The sequence below is a fragment of the Acipenser ruthenus genome, chromosome 13 (genome assembly GCF_902713425.1).
Source record: "Acipenser ruthenus chromosome 13, fAciRut3.2 maternal haplotype, whole genome shotgun sequence".
Taxonomy (NCBI): Eukaryota; Metazoa; Chordata; class Actinopteri; order Acipenseriformes; family Acipenseridae; genus Acipenser; species Acipenser ruthenus.
In genome coordinates this window covers 19678450-19692753 of record NC_081201.1, presented here as the reverse complement: position 1 = coordinate 19692753, position 14304 = coordinate 19678450, and positions in this window count along the sequence as shown.

Genomic DNA, 14304 nt, shown 5'->3' with positions numbered 1-14304 from the left:
CCTTCAGCCACCTCACCGAGTCATCTTGTGGGGTGGCGACGCTCTTCTCCGGGTCCTTTGTTCCCACGGTGCTCGATGTGGTCAACGTCGTGCCGGGCCGTCTGTTGCACCACCGGATCCGGGACGGGGACGCTACCGTTCACCTGGTGAACGCGTACGCCCCGTCCTCGGGTCCGGCGAGGGTCCAGTTTTTCCGCCGGATGTCGGCCCACCTGAACACCATCGGCGCCGACGAGCTCGTGGTCCTCGGGGGGGATTTCAACTGCACCCTCGAGGCCGCGGACCGGGTGGGGCGCGAGCCCTACCCGCTCTCGTCGGCCGCCCTGAGAGAGCTGATCGCTCGGCTCTCTCTGGTCGACATCTGGCGGTGGCAACACCCGGACGCCTCGGCCTTCACCTTCACCCGGGTGAGGGAGGGGCGGGTGTCTCAGTCCCGGATCGACAGGTTCTACGTGTCGCGGAACCACGCTCATTGCGTTCGCGCCTCCGACATCAGGCCGGCGCCGTTCACGGACCACAACCTGGTGGCCGTGACGGTGGCCGTGGTGCCAGCTAGGCATTTCTCTGCCTACTGGCACTTCAACAACAGCCTGTTGGAGGACGAGCGCTTTGAGCGGTCTTTCCGGGACTTTTGGACGGTCTGGCACGGCAGGCGATCTCGCTTCCCCACCTGGCGTCAGTGGTGGGACGTGGGGAAAGCGCAGATCAAGGTCCTCTGTCAGGAGTACACGAGGGGCGCGAGCAGGCGGAGGGACTCGCGGATCGAGCGGCTGGAAAGGGAGCTGCTCGATCTGGAGAGCCGCCTGGCTCGCGGGGACCAACTCGAGCAGAGCGCGTACGAGGAGAAGAAGTGCACCCTGCGGGACCTGCAGCTCCAGCGGTCCCGGGGGGCGTTTGTGCGCTCGCGCGTCCAGTTCCTCCGGGAGATGGACCGCGGCACACACTTCTTCTACGCGTTGGAGAAAAAGAAGGGAGACCGCAAGAACATCACCTGCCTCCTGGCGGACGACGGCTCCCTTCTGACGGATCCGGAGAGCGTGAACGAGAGGGCCAGGGCCTTCTACTCTGCCCTCTTCTCTCCGGATCCCGTCGACTCCGACGCGTGCAGGGTTCTGTGGGATGGGCTTCCCACGGTCGGCGAGGGCGTCCGGGACGAGTTCGAGGGCCAGCTGACCCTGGCCGAGCTCTCCGACGCCCTCAGTCAGATGCCCTATAACAAATCGCCGGGCATCGACGGGCTGACCGTGGAGTTCTACAAGAAGTTTTGGGACTTGCTGGGGCCCGCCTTTGCGCGGGTCCTGGCGGAAGCCTACGAGACCGGGGAGATGCCCCTTTCGATGAGGCGGGCGGTCATCACGCTCCTGCCCAAGAAGGGGGATCTCCGCTGCCTGAAGAACTGGCGCCCGGTCTCGCTGCTATGCACGGACTATAAAATCGTGGCCAAGGCCGCCTCCCTGAGGCTCAAGTCCGTGCTGGCAGACGTGATCCACCCCGACCAGTCCTACACGGTCCCGAACCGGACGATCTTTGATAATATCTTCCTGGTTCGGGACCTCCTGCACTACTGCAGGAGGACCGGTCGGTCGGTCGCCTTCCTGTCGCTGGATCAGGAGAAGGCGTTCGACCGGGTGGATCACGAGTATCTCTTCGGAACCCTGCGAGCATTCGGATTCGGGCCGCGCTTCGTTGGCCTGTTCCGGATGCTCTACGCCTCTGCCGAGTGCCTCGTAAAGGTTAACTGGTCCCTGACCGCGCCCCTCGCGTTCGGGAGAGGAGTGCGTCAGGGCTGCCCTCTGTCCGGACAACTGTACGCGCTGTGCATCGAGCCCTTCCTCTGCCTCCTTCGCAGGAGGCTCACGGGGTTGGCGCTCGGCGCGCCGGACACGAGGGTGGTCCTGTCGGCCTACGCCGACGACGTGCTCCTGGTGGCCTCCGACCCGGTTGACCTGGAGAGGATGCGGAGCTGCCAGAGCGTCTACTCTGCCGCTTCCTCTGCCAGGATCAACTGGGACAAGTGCTCCGGGTTACTGGTGGGTCCCTGGCGGGTGGACTCCCTCCCTGTCGCGCTCCAGCAGTTCAAGTGGAGCGCGGACAGTTTTAAATATCTGGGAGTCCACCTGAGCCCCGCGGAGACCTCGGTCGCAGCCAACTGGGTGGAGTTGGAGGACAAGGTGGCTGCTAGGCTGAGGTCGTGGTCGGGTCTGCTGAGACTGCTTTCCTTCAGGGGACGGGCTTTAGTGATTAACCAACTGGTGGCGTCGATGCTTTGGCATCGACTCACCGTCCTGAGCCCGCCCCCTGAGTTTGTGTCCAGGGTCCAGAGGAAGCTGACGGACTTCTTCTGGGCCGGAAAGCACTGGGTCTCTGCGGCGGTCCTGAGCCTCCCTCTGGCCGAGGGAGGCCAAGGGTTGGTGTGCATCAAGAGCCAGGTGCACACCTTCCGCCTCCAGACGCTGCAGAGATTCCTGTACGCAGACCCGGCCCCGCAGTGGTGCACGCTGGCGTCACTCCTGTTACGCCAGCTGCACGACCTGGGCTACGACCGGCAGCTGTTCTGGATCGACCTCCGGGGAATCCGTCTCCCCGAGCTGCCGGTCTTTTACCAGGACCTGCTCAGGACCCGGAGCATGTTTTCTGTCGGCCGAGACGCCGTTCCGACCGAGGGCGAAGGACTCCTGCTGGAGCCCCTGCTGCACAACCCCCACCTGGGTGCGCAGGCGTTGGAGTCCCCCTCGGTGCGGCGCGCGCTGATCTCGGCCAAGGTGACCAGAGTCTGGGATCTCCTGGATCGCGAGCGGTCAGAGTGGCTGACCCCCGAGTCGCTCGTCGCCAGGGCGGCTCGGGCGACCGTCAGGACCGCCGGCCGCGCGATCCGGGAGTGCAAAGCAGCGTTGCACCCAGACTCTGTCAGGTATCTCGAGGGAGTTCTCAGGACCGGGGAGCCATCTTCCATCCCCCCCCCTACCCCCGGCTCTCCGGTCCTGCTGATCGAACCCAAGGCCCGAGCCCCCCCTCGGCCTCCCCTCGAGAACAACCTGAGCAGGATCTCGCGTTTCTCCTCGACGCCCCTCCGATCGGCGTCGAGGAGGACCCTGTACGCGATGACGCTCCACACCCTCCACTTCCTCGCCCTCGTCTCCCGCCGAGACACCGCTTGGCGGGAGACCCTCCGACCACCGGAGGGCGTCGGTCCCCAGTGGGAGGCCCTGTACTCCCCGCTGGTCTCCAGGGGAGCTGGGGACTTGGGGTGGAGGGTCCTGCACGGAGCGCTCGCGTCAGGAGAGATCCTGCGTCACTTTACCGACTCGGACGCCGCATGCCCTTTCTGCGGTCAGTCCGAGTCGGTAAGTCACATTTATTTTCTGTGCGCCAGGCTGCAGCCGTTTTTCCTGCTGCTTAGGAATTTGTTGCTGCAGTTCTGGCTGCACTTTTCACCCACCCTCCTCATTTTCGGGCACCCTGTTCATGGCTCCACCAAGAAGAGGGACCTCCTCGTGAATCTGCTCCTGGCTCTTGCTAGACTCGCCATCTACAAGACCAGGAAGCGTAAGATGATCGGGGAGGGTCTCTTTGATTGTGGGGCCATGTTCAGGGCCCTCGTCCGATCCCGGGTTCAGTTAGAGCGCGCCCACTCGGAGTCCGCTGGCGACATGACATCTTTTGTCGACCAGTGGGCTCTGGGGGGCGTGCTCTGTACCACCTCCCCTTTTGTTATAAAGATTTAATTTACAGTCCTTTTTTCTGGTCTTTTCATTTCATTAGTTAAGGCCTAGTTCTTGTTGGCACCCCTATTTTAGGGGTGCCAAGTTGAATTTTTTCTCCGGCCGCCTTTGTGCGGCCGGTGCACCGACTGCCACTGGGCGGTCGGTGTAGTCCGGCCTACTAGGCCTTAAATAGGACTACTACTACTACTGACAGGTCACACATTTGTGGAGCTCCTGCAGGTGTGTGTAAAAACATTAAAAAACAGTTATTAAAACTTTTTATTTTGTAAAACTTTTTATAATTTCACTTATCTAAAGTAGTAGTGCACCTTTTTAGTTAAAAATATTCTGGTGAAGTTGTTTTATTTTTTAAATAAAACACTTATTTAGTTTGTCCTTTTCTCTCCCTGCACTTGCCTACATAAGCAAGTGCAGGAGAGATTTTTCTTTCTTTGAATTTTCCTTCTTTTTAAAACACTCCTTTTATTAATTCGTTAATTTTACTTTAAAGCTTTTATTTTTGTACTTTTAGGAAAATTATTTTTATGTAAATAGCTGTTTTAGTTTTTTAGTTAAAAATCGTTTTGTTTTGAAAAATCCCCCATCTCTGCTGTGTGCAGAGTGGGGGAAGGGCAGGCAGGGAGCACAGGCCGTGTGCTCCTTTGTTTGCCCTTTGTTTGTTTTTTGATTTTCTTTTAAGTTTAAAACAATTCTATAGTTTTAGACTTTGATTTATTTTTGAATTTTCTTTGTACCCCTGCACTATTGTAGTGCAGGGGTGTGTCAACTCGTATTTATTTGTTTATTTAAAAATAATAAATAAATAAATACGTTTGTCTGTATTATTAAAAAAAAAAAAAAAAAAAAAAAATACTCTGTTTGTTTTATTTTTTGTTTTCTACTCCTGCACTATTGTAGTGCAGGGGTGTGTCAACTTGTATTTATTTATTTATTTAAAAATAATAAATAAATAAATACGTTTATTTGTATTATTAAAAAAAAAAAACAAAAAAAAAAAAACTTTGTTTTTGGTTGTTTTATTTTTGTGTGTGTGCCCCTGTACTATTGGAGTGCAGGGGGGTGTGTGTGTGAATTTTTTATTTGTTTGTTTTAAAAATAAATAAATAATTTTGTTTGTTTTTTTTTTTTGGAAAAAAAAAAAAAAAAAAACACAAAAAACTTTTGTGTTCTGTGTGCCCCTGCACTGTTGGAGTGCAGGGGTGTGCAATTTGAATTTATATTTGTTTTGTTTTTGAATTATTGTTTGTTTGTTTCTTGTTAAATAAATAAATAAATAAATAATACAAATAAAACTTAAATAATGAGTGGGCAGACACCACAGCCCCCCAGACAATGGGCAAAGGCGGCCGCGAGCAATGCGGCCCCCCCATTTAAAAACATCACCAGGAGGCACGGGGTCAGGTGCCTCCTGCGAGACTCCCTCTCGATCGAGGGCTTCGTCAAGGCCATGGCGAAGGCGGTGGGACCAGCAGCGATCGTGGCGGCCTCCAAAATGTACGGGAAAGCCGTGTTTTTCCTGAAATCGGAGGCCGCCGCGAACACCGCGATCGAGAGGGGTCTCAGCGTGGGGGGCATGTTCGTCCCCATCGAGCCCCTCGCGGGGCTGGGCAGCAGGGTCATCCTGTCCAACGTGCCACCGTTTATTCAGGATGCCCTGCTCATGCCCCATCTGCAAGCCCTGGGGGAGGTCAAGACGGCCATCCACCCCATCCCCCTGGGCTGCAGAGACCAGGCCTTCCGCCACATCCTGTCCTTCCGCCGTCAGGTGACCGTCCACCTGGCGGGGAGGGACACCGCGGAGGGCAGCTTTGTGGTCCCCTTCGAGGGGACCAATTACGTGATCTTTTATTCCTCGGAGGAGGTGCGGTGCTTTCACTGCAAGGAGCTGGGGCACCAGAAAAAGAGGTGCCCCAAGCTCCAGAAAAGCGCAAAGGCACCCGCGCAGGCACCGCACCCCTCCGAGTCCACCTCGCCCCCGGGGCCCTCCAAGAGGCCCGCAGAGAAGGGGGGCAAAAAAGTACCCGCCCCCCTCCCAGTAACATCCGGGGGGGGAAAGGGAGAGAGGGCCCCCGAGGCGGCCGGACCCTCCGCGCCTCTCGAAAGCGCGCGGGGGGAGAAGGTCGCCGAGTGGACCGTGGTCGCCCGCCGGAAGAAGAAGGTGGCGGCCAGGTCCACCGGGGAGGCCAAGCGGGGGGAGACGAAGCCCGCCGCCGCACCATCTGGCGGTGGGTCAGGGGGAGTCCCAGACAAAGGTACTCCCTCGACGGCACCCCCCGCGAGGCAGGGCGGCAAAGCCGCCCGTAAAACAAAGCACCTCATCCCCGGGTACGAGGAAGAGAGAAGCGCTGCCGGAGGTGTGCTCCCCGTCGCCGTGGCAGGGCAGGGGACAGCCTCCGGCAGCCTCAGGGGGAAAAGGAAGGCGCAGGCGCGTCTTCCCACGTGTGCGCGCAAGTGCACACGTCTCGGCCTCTTGCTGAGGGTCCCCGGGGGGGCGATAGAGGGCCCCCAAAAAAGAAAGAGACCGCCTCGGCGTCCCCCCTCTACCGGCGACGAGGGCTTCGGCCCTCGTGCTGCCACGGAGGGGGAGAAGGAACCACCCCCCGAGGCGGTCCGGGGCTCCGCGGAGCCCATGGAAGAGGCCCCCGCCGAGAGGCCAAAGGGGAGGGAGGAACCCGCGAGGGCAAAAGAAGCCCTTCGGGTAGATCCCCTCCCCGTCACACCACAGACCTCGGAAGCCGGCCCCGACCCTACCATCGGGGGGCCGGCCGCAGCGGAGGTCGCCGAGGGGGCGCAGGAAGGGCCCCCGAAAGAACAGCTGCCTCGGGCACCGCCTTCCTCCGACGGCGACGCGGGTCCTGAACCCTGTGTTGCCGAGGAGGGGGCGGCGGAACCAGCTCCCGAGGCAGGCGTGGGCTCCGCGGACAAAGCGGAGCCCATGCAGGCGACCCCGGCCGAGGGGCCGGAGGGGGAGGAACGACTACCCCTCCCGGAACAACAGCTGCCTCGGGCTCCCGAGGCAAGCGTGGGCTCCGCAGACAACGCGGAGCCCATGCAGGCGACCCCGGCCGAGGGGCCGGAGGGGGGGGAAGAACCACCCCTCCCGGAACAAGATCTGCCTCAGGCTCCCCTCTCCTGCGGCGACGGGGGTTCCGGCCCTCGTGCCGCCGCGGAGGGGGAGGAGAAAACACCCCCTGAGGCAGAGGCGGGCTCTGAGGAGCCCGCGTTTACATTGGTCTCCGGAGCGCGGAAGGGAGGGGAAGAACCGGAGAGGGCAGAAGGTGGTGCCCTCGCGGTAGATCCCCTCCCCGAAGTGCAACGGGGCCAAGAAACCGGTCCCCGACCCAGCATCGAGGGACCGGTTCCAGTCACCGAGGGGGCGCGGGAGGAGCCCCTGAACCAGCAACCGGTGACTGATGCGGAGGAAGGGGAAGGACCCGAAAGGGTGTATCCCCTTTCTCTAGGGGAGGGAGGGGAAGGACCCGAGAGGGTGGATCCCCTTCCTTCGAGGGAAGAGGACGGGCCTGAGACCGTGCCTCGGACCTCCAAGGAGGGACCCAGAGCGGGGACGACGAGACCGTCCGGCTCGGCGGTGTACGTCGAGCGACCGTCTGCGCCCCCGAAATCGAGGGTGCAGACGGTCCCCGCCAGGGTCCCTCCGCCGATCTCTCCCGCCGCGTCCCCTGGGGGGGGGGCGCTGGGAGAGTCGGTCAAGATCAAAATCAGACGCAACGCGCTCACCCACCAACGTGAGTGCGTTGTGCTTCTCCACCGCGAGGGGGGCGGTGGAGAACCGGAGGAGCGGGAGGAGGACTCGGAGTCCGCGTGCAGCGTGGGCTCGGAGAGTCTGTCCGCCCCTTCTCCGGACATCCCTGCGGCGGAGCTCCTGGAGTTCCTGGAGGCCACCATCCACCGCAGGGACAAGGTCCAGCTGGCCCTGGACAAATGGGGGGATTTCCAGAGGATCCTCAACTCTGTGAGATCCTTCCTCAGGGCCAGCCACGCCAGCAAAACTTCGGGCACGTGCGTGCACATACGTGCCCGAAAGTTTCACGACCAGTTGGTGAACTTCGGGAGATCTCAGGATCTCCCGTGAGTGTCGCCAACTACTCCTGACAGAGGACCATGTATCGCATCGGGACCGTGAACGTCAACGGATGCAAGGACCATTTCCGCAGGGCCCAGGTAATCTCCTTCCTGAAAAAAGGGGGTTACTCTGTGTGCTTCCTGCAGGAAACCCACTCCACCCCGCAGGCCGAGGCCAACTGGCTGCTGGAGTGGGGGGGGAGAGTGTCCTTCAGCCACCTCACCGAGTCATCTTGTGGGGTGGCGACGCTCTTCTCCGGGTCCTTTGTTCCCACGGTGCTCGATGTGGTCAACGTCGTGCCGGGCCGTCTGTTGCACCACCGGATCCGGGACGGGGACGCTACCGTTCACCTGGTGAACGCGTACGCCCCGTCCTCGGGTCCGGCGAGGGTCCAGTTTTTCCGCCGGATGTCGGCCCACCTGAACACCATCGGCGCCGACGAGCTCGTGGTCCTCGGGGGTGATTTCAACTGCACCCTCGAGGCCGCGGACCGGGTGGGGCGCGAGCCCTACCCGCTCTCGTCGGCCGCCCTGAGAGAGCTGATCGCTCGGCTCTCTCTGGTCGACATCTGGCGGTGGCAACACCCGGACGCCTCGGCCTTCACCTTCACCCGGGTGAGGGAGGGGCGGGTGTCTCAGTCCCGGATCGACAGGTTCTACGTGTCGCGGAACCACGCTCATTGCGTTCGCGCCTCCGACATCAGGCCGGCGCCGTTCACGGACCACAACCTGGTGGCCGTGACGGTGGCCGTGGTGCCAGCTAGGCATTCTTCAGCCTACTGGCACTTCAACAACAGCCTGTTGGAGGACGAGCGCTTTGAGCGGTCTTTCCGGGACTTTTGGACGGTCTGGCACGACAGGCGATCTCGCTTCCCCACCTGGCGTCAGTGGTGGGACGTGGGGAAAGCGCAGATCAAGGTCCTCTGTCAGGAGTACACGAGGGGCGCGAGCAGGCGGAGGGACTCGCGGATCGAGCGGCTGGAAAGGGAGCTGCTCGATCTGGAGAGCCGCCTGGCTCGCGGGGACCAGCTCGAGCAGAGCGCGTACGAGGAGAAGAAGTGCACCCTGCGGGACCTGCAGCTCCAGCGGTCCCGGGGGGCGTTTGTGCGCTCGCGCGTCCAGTTCCTCCGGGAGATGGACCGCGGCACACACTTCTTCTACGCGTTGGAGAAAAAGAAGGGAGATCGTAAAAACATCACCTGCCTCCTGGCGGACGACGGCTCCCTTCTGACGGATCCGGAGAGCGTGAACGAGAGGGCCAGGGCCTTCTACTTGGCCCTCTTCTCTCCGGATCCCGTCGACTCCGACGCGTGCAGGGTTCTGTGGGATGGGCTTCCCACGGTCGGCGAGGGCGTCCGGGACGAGTTCGAGGGCCAGCTGACCCTGGCCGAGCTCTCCGACGCCCTCGGTCAGATGCCCTATAACAAATCGCCGGGCATCGACGGGCTGACCGTGGAGTTCTACAAGAAGTTTTGGGACTTGCTGGGGCCCGCCTTTGCGCGGGTCCTGGCGGAAGCCTACGAGACCGGGGAGATGCCCCTTTCGATGAGGCGGGCGGTCATCACGCTCCTGCCCAAGAAGGGGGATCTCCGCTGCCTGAAGAACTGGCGCCCGGTCTCGCTGCTATGCACGGACTATAAAATCGTGGCCAAGGCCGCCTCCCTGAGGCTCAAGTCCGTGCTGGCAGACGTGATCCACCCCGACCAGTCCTACACGGTCCCGAACCGGACGATTTTCGATAACATCTTTCTGGTTCGGGACCTCCTGCACTACTGCAGGAGGACTGGTCGGTCGGTCGCCTTCCTGTCGCTGGATCAGGAGAAGGCGTTCGACCGGGTGGATCACGAGTATCTCTTCGGAACCCTGCGAGCATTCGGATTCGGGCCGCGCTTTGTCGGCCTGTTCCGGATGCTGTACGCCTCTGCCGAGTGCCTTGTAAAGGTTAACTGGTCCCTGACCGCGCCCCTCGCGTTCAGGAGAGGAGTGCGTCAGGGCTGCCCTCTGTCCGGACAACTGTACGCGCTGTGCATCGAGCCCTTCCTCTGCCTCCTTCGCAGGAGGCTCACGGGGTTGGCGCTCGGCGCGCCGGACACGAGGGTGGTCCTGTCGGCCTACGCCGACGACGTGCTCCTGGTGGCCTCCGACCCGGTTGACCTGGAGAGGATGCGGAGCTGCCAGAGCGTCTACTCTGCCGCTTCCTCTGCCAGGATCAACTGGGACAAGTGCTCCGGGTTACTGGTGGGTCCCTGGCGGGTGGACTCCCTCCCTGTCGCGCTCCAGCAGTTCAAGTGGAGCGCGGACAGTTTCAAATATCTGGGAGTCCACCTGAGCCCCGCGGAGACCTCGGTCGCAGCCAACTGGGTGGAGTTGGAGGACAAGGTGGCTGCTAGGCTGAGGTCGTGGTCGGGTCTGCTGAGACTGCTTTCCTTCAGGGGACGGGCTTTAGTGATTAACCAACTGGTGGCGTCGATGCTTTGGCATCGACTCACCGTCCTGAGCCCGCCCCCTGAGTTTGTGTCCAGGGTCCAGAGGAAGCTGACGGACTTCTTCTGGGCCGGAAAGCACTGGGTCTCTGCGGCGGTTCTGAGCCTCCCTCTGGCCGAGGGAGGCCAAGGGTTGGTGTGCATCAAGAGCCAGGTGCACACCTTCCGCCTCCAGACGCTGCAGAGATTCCTCTACGCAGACCCGGCCCCGCAGTGGTGCACGCTGGCGTCGCTTTTGTTGCGCCAGCTGCACGACCTGGGCTACGACCGGCAGCTCCTTTGGATCGACCTCCGGGGAATCCGTCTCCCCGAGCTGCCGGTCTTTTACCAGGACCTGCTCAGGACCCGGAGCATGTTTTCTATCGGCCGAGACGCCGTTCCGACCGAGGGCGAAGGACTCCTGCTGGAGCCCCTGCTGCACAACCCCCACCTGGGTGCGCAGGCGTTGGAGTCCCCCTCGGTGCGGCGCGCGCTGATCTCGGCCAAGGTGACCAGAGTCTGGGATCTCCTGGATCGCGAGCGGTCAGAGTGGCTGACCCCCGAGTCGCTCGTCGCCAGGGCGGCTCGGGCGACCGTCAGGACGGCCGGCCGCGCGATCCGGGAGTGCAAAGCAGCGTTGCACCCAGACTCTGTCAGGTATCTCGAGGGAGTTCTCAGGACCGGGGAGCCATCTTCCATCCCCCCCCCTACCCCCGGCTCTCCGGTCCTGCTGATCGAACCCAAGGCCCGAGCCCCCCCTCGGCCTCCCCTCGAGAACAACCTGAGCAGGATCTCGCAGTTCTCCTCGACGCCCCTCCGATCGGCGTCGAGGAGGACCCTGTACGCGATGACGCTCCACACCCTCCACTTCCTCGCCCTCGTCTCCCGCCGAGACACCGCTTGGCGGGAGACCCTCCGACCACCGGAGGGCGTCGGCCCCCAGTGGGAGGCCCTGTACTCCCCGCTGGTCTCCAGGGGAGCTGGGGACTTGGGGTGGAGGGTCCTGCACGGAGCGCTCGCGTCAGGAGAGATCCTGCGTCACTTTACCGACTCGGACGCCGCATGCCCTTTCTGCGGTCAGTCCGAGTCGGTAGCACATATTTATTTTCTTTGCGCCAGGCTGCAGCCGTTTTTCCTGCTGCTGAGGAATCTGTTGCTGCAGTTCTGGCTGCATTTCTCCCCAACCCTCCTTATTTTCGGGCACCCTGTTCATGGCTCCACCAAGAAGAGGGACCTCCTCGTGAATCTGCTCCTGGCTCTTGCTAAACTGGCAATTTACAAGACCAGGAAGCGTAAGATGATCGGGGAGGGTCTCTTTGATTGTGGGGCCATGTTCAGGGCCCTTGTCCGATCAAGGGTTAAGTTAGAGCACGCCCACGCGGAGTCTGCTGGCGACATGGCCACCTTTGTCGACCAGTGGGCTCTAGGGGGCGTGCTCTGTACCACCTCCCCTTTGGTTTTGCATATATAATTTACAGTCCTTTTTACCGGTTTTTTCAGTTAAATTAGTTAAGGTTCGTCTTTTTTAGCACCCATAAAGGGTGCTAATTTGAATTTTTGTCCAGCTGTCTTTGGACAGCTGGTGTAGTCCCTTCAAACGGACCTTAAATAGGACTACTACTACTACTGACAGGTCACACATTTGTGGAGCTCCTGCAGGTGTGTGTAAAAACATTAAAAAACAGTTATTAAAACTTTTTATTTTGTAAAACTTTTTATAATTTCACTTATCTAAAGTAGTAGTGCACCTTTTTAGTTAAAAATATTCTGGTGAAGTTGTTTTATTTTTTAAATAAAACACTTATTTAGTTTGTCCTTTTCTCTCCCTGCACTTGCCTACATAAGCAAGTGCAGGAGAGATTTTTCTTTCTTTGAATTTTCCTTCTTTTTAAAACACTCCTTTTATTAATTCGTTAATTTTACTTTAAAGCTTTTATTTTTGTACTTTTAGGAAAATTATTTTTATGTAAATAGCTGTTTTAGTTTTTTAGTTAAAAATCGTTTTGTTTTGAAAAATCCCCCATCTCTGCTGTGTGCAGAGTGGGGGAAGGGCAGGCAGGGAGCACAGGCCGTGTGCTCCTTTGTTTGCCCTTTGTTTGTTTTTTGATTTTCTTTTAAGTTTAAAACAATTCTATAGTTTTAGACTTTGATTTATTTTTGAATTTTCTTTGTACCCCTGCACTATTGTAGTGCAGGGGTGTGTCAACTCGTATTTATTTGTTTATTTAAAAATAATAAATAAATAAATACGTTTGTCTGTATTATTAAAAAAAAAAAAAAAAAAAAAAAATACTCTGTTTGTTTTATTTTTTGTTTTCTACTCCTGCACTATTGTAGTGCAGGGGTGTGTCAACTTGTATTTATTTATTTATTTAAAAATAATAAATAAATAAATACGTTTATTTGTATTATTAAAAAAAAAAAACAAAAAAAAAAAAACTTTGTTTTTGGTTGTTTTATTTTTGTGTGTGTGCCCCTGTACTATTGGAGTGCAGGGGGGTGTGTGTGTGAATTTTTTATTTGTTTGTTTTAAAAATAAATAAATAATTTTGTTTGTTTTTTTTTTTTGGAAAAAAAAAAAAAAAAAAACACAAAAAACTTTTGTGTTCTGTGTGCCCCTGCACTGTTGGAGTGCAGGGGTGTGCAATTTGAATTTATATTTGTTTTGTTTTTGAATTATTGTTTGTTTGTTTCTTGTTAAATAAATAAATAAATAAATAATACAAATAAAACTTAAATAATGAGTGGGCAGACACCACAGCCCCCCAGACAATGGGCAAAGGCGGCCGCGAGCAATGCGGCCCCCCCATTTAAAAACATCACCAGGAGGCACGGGGTCAGGTGCCTCCTGCGAGACTCCCTCTCGATCGAGGGCTTCGTCAAGGCCATGGCGAAGGCGGTGGGACCAGCAGCGATCGTGGCGGCCTCCAAAATGTACGGGAAAGCCGTGTTTTTCCTGAAATCGGAGGCCGCCGCGAACACCGCGATCGAGAGGGGTCTCAGCGTGGGGGGCATGTTCGTCCCCATCGAGCCCCTCGCGGGGCTGGGCAGCAGGGTCATCCTGTCCAACGTGCCACCGTTTATTCAGGATGCCCTGCTCATGCCCCATCTGCAAGCCCTGGGGGAGGTCAAGACGGCCATCCACCCCATCCCCCTGGGCTGCAGAGACCAGGCCTTCCGCCACATCCTGTCCTTCCGCCGTCAGGTGACCGTCCACCTGGCGGGGAGGGACACCGCGGAGGGCAGCTTTGTGGTCCCCTTCGAGGGGACCAATTACGTGATCTTTTATTCCTCGGAGGAGGTGCGGTGCTTTCACTGCAAGGAGCTGGGGCACCAGAAAAAGAGGTGCCCCAAGCTCCAGAAAAGCGCAAAGGCACCCGCGCAGGCACCGCACCCCTCCGAGTCCACCTCGCCCCCGGGGCCCTCCAAGAGGCCCGCAGAGAAGGGGGGCAAAAAAGTACCCGCCCCCCTCCCAGTAACATCCGGGGGGGGAAAGGGAGAGAGGGCCCCCGAGGCGGCCGGACCCTCCGCGCCTCTCGAAAGCGCGCGGGGGGAGAAGGTCGCCGAGTGGACCGTGGTCGCCCGCCGGAAGAAGAAGGTGGCGGCCAGGTCCACCGGGGAGGCCAAGCGGGGGGAGACGAAGCCCGCCGCCGCACCATCTGGCGGTGGGTCAGGGGGAGTCCCAGACAAAGGTACTCCCTCGACGGCACCCCCCGCGAGGCAGGGCGGCAAAGCCGCCCGTAAAACAAAGCACCTCATCCCCGGGTACGAGGAAGAGAGAAGCGCTGCCGGAGGTGTGCTCCCCGTCGCCGTGGCAGGGCAGGGGACAGCCTCCGGCAGCCTCAGGGGGAAAAGGAAGGCGCAGGCGCGTCTTCCCACGTGTGCGCGCAAGTGCACACGTCTCGGCCTCTTGCTGAGGGTCCCCGGGGGGGCGATAGAGGGCCCCCAAAAAAGAAAGAGACCGCCTCGGCGTCCCCCCTCTACCGGCGACGAGGGCTTCGGCCCTCGTGCTGCCACGGAGGGGGAGAAGGAAC